Genomic DNA, 5069 nt, shown 5'->3' with positions numbered 1-5069 from the left:
TTCTTGTTGTCTTGAGAGATCATTAGCTTCTAGCTGCTCAATTCTAGCCTTTAGGGACTGGTTTTCAGCTATAATCTTTCGGTTTTCGGCTATGATCTTCTGGTTTTCGGCCATAATCTTCTGGTTTTCGGCTATAAGCTTCTGGTATTCCTTTTCAATCTGGTCATTTCTGGTGTTCAATTTGCTTATCAGTTCATTTGGTTTCTGAGCCTCACTTTCCAGTTGCAAGATTCTACCTTTTAAACTGTTATTTTCTTGCCCGATCTCTTCCATTTTCCTCAAAATCTCAGTTTTGAACTCTTCCATAGCTTGTGAGGAGTTTTCCTTATTTCAGGAGGGTCCAGATGCTTGTTTGTTCTCCTCCTCTGTTTGCTCGGTTGTCTGTATTTTCTCTGTGTAAAAGTTGTCGAGTGTTAAAGACTTCTTTTTCTTGTTGTTATTCTTTCTCTTCTGAGCTTCCTGAGACTGGGTAGCCATCGTTAGCCCAGCAGCTTCTCAGGTTTATCCTTGTGCTCAGGGTCTGTCCGTGGTCAGGCCCCCTGGTGGATCCCCTTGCTTGATCCTCTGCTGGAGGTTTTTTTACAAATCTCAGTGCGCTGCTTCCACTGTAGTACACCCGTCTGCCTCCACCCACGCCTCCACCCGTGCCTCTGCTCTCAGCCCGCACTCTGCACCCAGCGTCTGCTCCCGCGCTCAAATTCCGCGTGCGCTCGCTAGCTTCCTGGGGTCCCAATCCCGCTGCTCTCAGGAACAGGCCCCAGAGCTGCCAATGACTCGATGGGTGCCCCAAACTTGCTCTATTTCTTTTTAGCTGGCCTCAGTGCTACAGGTTTTGTGTGTGGAGGGGGTGGGTGTGGGGTGGTTGCTCAGCCCGCGATTTAGTGAGAGCTGTTTCACCCCTTTATAGCATGGAAATGCCTCGATTCCACGTACCTTCCACACTGTGCCCTGTTGTGGGGTTCCTCCGTTTGTCTGGACTTGTTTTTATGTCCCCTTGAGGAGTTTTGTGTGTTTCGGTCAGGAGAGGTTAAGAGCTGCTTCTTACTCTGCCGCCATCTTAACCCGGAAGCCTGTAAGGTTTCTTTTAAGAATTGTCATGTAGTAGCTTCAAGCTGTATTAAGGTAAACTGTGGTTAACATAAGGCATAATTTGTCTATATATACTTCATTTGCTCAAGGGCAGTTAAGAGATTGGTTATGATCAACTAAAAATGAAGTAAATTCTCTTTTCAAACTGCTTGGTGTTTCCCTAGTTGGGGGCTCATGATGAACCAAAGAGATCTGACTGATAAATGATTCTGTATAGTCATAGATTCCCCTTGTCAAAGAATGTGCCAAGTCAGTGGTATTAAAGAGAGTACAGCTTGGTGAGTAAAGACCTGAAGCTACCTCCTTGAGAGGCAATGGCTTTATTGGCTTAGTAAAATCTTCCTATTGTTTCATTTCTTCTGACAGATCCAAGGGGTCCCATGATACCCCATCCCATTCTAAGAAATCTGTCTTTAAATGCATAAAATAAAATACATAGGATAGCAAAGCAAGCCTGTTATATTGATATAAAGTTATCAAAATATTAAAAACACAAGTTCACAAACATCTCATGATAAGAAATTATGGAATAGGAGAAAAGTTAGCCCACTTTAGGAAGGAAAATTTGGAAAGAAGAGTTCCACACATATAAGGGTTGGGGCCATCCAAGAGGGAGCAGTTAAATGTTCTGACAACTCAAACTACTCCAGCCCCTAGCCATTCTTACGTGCATATAAGTATAATATAAATCACAAAATGATTATATGCATAGGATGAGGCATTAAGGAAGTATGAAAAATTCAAGAAGGGAGGATCAGGGAAGATTTAATAGAGGGGGTAGTAATATCTGATGTTTGTTATGAAAAATTAGGAAGATTTTAGCAGGTGAAAGTGTGTGTATGTGAGAGAGACAGGCAGAGAGAGACAAAGAGAGACAGAGACAGAGACACCCAGAGAGGCAGAGAGACAGACAGAGAAAGAAGAGAAGAGGAGCAAAGAGTTAATGTGAGGGCAGAGAGATAGAAAACAAATCTGTTCCTGATATGAAGGACAGACTGTGCAAATATATGGAGGAAAAGAAAAACCTAAACAGAATGAGAACAAGAGAAACATTTATGGCCTCTATCTTCTGGGACTTTATCCTCTAAAGTGGCTGGGAAGAGTATAATCCAGGAGATTACTGGGAGCTCTTATAGGAGGAAATGAGGCAGTGGAGTATAGCTAAAATACCAATGAATTTGGAGTGGATTTACATCCATTTTGGACTTGGATTTAAATCCCAGTTATGCTACTTAGAGTCTTTGTGTCCTTGGACAAATCATTTTACTTCTCTTGGTTTTCTCATCCATAAAACAAATTATGTTTAATATGAAAAATACATGATCTTTAAGGTCTCTCAACTCTAAGCTCAGGAGTATGTAGGACCATCTGCACTTGGAAAACTCTTCCTCTGAAGGTAGGACCAATAAGGGAGAAGCAATTGCTGAACTTTGCCGACTGGCCTTGTTTCCTGGGAAATTCCTTGGCCTGCTGAGAGCCACTTATTCTTTTCCCTGCCATAGTTTCAGGGACTAGGCTCATATGTGTGACTGCCTCAGCATGCCTGGCTCATGTACAACGTTGAACAGACAATAGAACTTTGTCAGGAAGGGCAGTCTCTTGACAGAAGGTGGCCCAGGGAGAAAAGTCCTCTCACGTGCAGTGTGTCTTTAAGCAGGGCCTGTTTTAAAGCAAAGCCATGGGAAAGGTGGATAGGATAGAGTTGGGTCTGGCTGGAAGCTCATTTCAGCAGTTTCAACAGCTCAAAAGGTCTGACCTCAGCCAAATTGAACCTTTGTAACATCTCCCTTGCTCATCTTTCTGCACCCTGAGCTGGACAGTTCTCCTAAATTTGCTACTGACAGTGGATAGCCAGGAGGAAAACAAATGAAAGTGCCCTTAATCCCTTTTTCTTTCTGTAATTAAGTTTTAAAAATCACAATTAGCTGAACCCTGTTTTCAGCAGAGCTGAAGAAGCTGGCCCTAGGGAATACCACTGCAGAGCAACCACAGAGAGAGACTGGGCAAAGGGCATCTTTTCTAGCATCCCACTCTCCTCACCTTCAAACACAGCAAACAGTGCAGAGACTTCTTTTCTCTTAACTACTTCCCAGATGTAGCCACAAATGAAAGGATCATAGAATCATTGATATAAAAATAAAATGAATCTTTGAGTTCATATAGCCTAGCTTCCTTGATTTGCAGGTAAGGAAACTGAGGCTAAGTGATTTGTCCAAGAAAATGTAGTAGAACTGGGATTTGAGTCTGAATCCTCTAAATTAAAAATCCAGTACCCTTTCCACTAATATTTGTCACTCAAGACCATATTGAACCTAGGTATCCATAACAGAGCTCTTATCTTCCCTTCCAAAGGAGCTCTAGAACAATGAAGCAACTTGCCCCACAACACCACACAACTAGTTAGGGGCAGCACTAACATTGGTGGGTACCATACATATCTCCTGGTTCTCAGTTTCCACTCTACCACACAATTTATCTAAAACACATATATATTTCGAAAATCAGAACAATTATTGAATTATTACCCCCATTTTATGGATGAGAAAGCTGAAGTGCTTGGAGGAAAAATGCTCAAGGTGGGATCTGATCTTATTTCTTTCTTACACTAAGCCCCAAATTCTATCCACTACACTAGACTGCTTCAAAAGAAAGCAAAACAAATAAAATCGGCCAACCCCCAAATTCCAGTCCTGAAGCTCAACCCTGCCACATTATGTCATATGTAGCATCCATGTGAGATTGTTGTTCAGTTGTTCATTTGTGTCCAACTTTTTGTGACTCTTAGGGTTTTCTTGGCAAAGATATTGGAGTGGTTTATCCTTTCTTTCTCCAGCTCCTTTTACAGATGAGAGAACTGAGGCAAACAGAATTAAATGACTTGCCCAGAATCATGCAGCTAGTAAGTTTAGGAGGACAGATTTGAATTCAGGAAGATGAGTCTTCCTGACTCCAGACCTGACACTCATCCACTGTACTACCTAGCTACCCCAGGTTCACACAGCTAGTAAGTGTCTGAGGTCAAATTTAAACTCAGTAGATGAGTATTCCTGATTCCAGACTTAATCCACCAGACTCTATCCACCTAGCTGCACCAGAGATATTACTCTCATTTTTTAAAGAAATGTCTACATTTTGAGAAAAGCCACCTGTTATTTGGGATCATAGGACTGACTCTGCCACTAACTAGGTTTTGCCAAACGTACATGTTAGGCAAACCCTTCTCAGAGTATTGACTCTTTTTTGAATACAACCTGAAAGGTACTTCATTCAGGTACCTGAGTTTACTATCTAGTGCTACCAGATTTCCCACCATCCTGACACCTAGAAAAAAGCACCAAATATTCTAGGTTGGAGAGGATAAAATTGTTATTCTCTGTTAAAGACACACAGAGATCTGCCTTTAGCCAAACCTACTTAGATTCCTATAGAAATCCTGACAGGTGCTACACACACACACACACACACACACACACACACACACACACACACACACACACCCATAGGAAGGGAAGGGAGAAATAGAGACTTTAATGCTATCTATGATGACTCCTGGAGCCTTGGCTGGAAAATCAAAAGTGTCCATTTTAATCTAGCTCTGCTGCTGCCTTGTCCAAGTCATTTGATCTAAGACGCAGCTTTCTTATCTGTCCAATAGACTAAGTCATAATATAAGAATCGAACAATATCTGAATAGAGTGCTAAACTCTGAGTCAAGAAAACATGCATTTGACTCTAGTGATGAATATCTATTAGCTATGTGAACAGGAATAAATCTCTTCCTTTTTCTTAGCCTCAGTTTCCAGTATCTACTTTAGAGGGCTATTGAGAAGAAAAAATATGATGTGGGTCAGATGCTTTATGAATCATAAAAGTGCTATATAACATTGGCTCTTATTCTCTCATCCCTAGTTTCCTTAAGGTACAAGATTCAGTACTTATCAGGACCTGAGAACATTTGCTATTCTCTGTGTTTGGTTTAA

This window comes from Gracilinanus agilis, chromosome 4, assembly GCF_016433145.1.
Source record: "Gracilinanus agilis isolate LMUSP501 chromosome 4, AgileGrace, whole genome shotgun sequence".
Taxonomy (NCBI): Eukaryota; Metazoa; Chordata; class Mammalia; order Didelphimorphia; family Didelphidae; genus Gracilinanus; species Gracilinanus agilis.
This window is presented reverse-complemented; position numbering follows the sequence as displayed.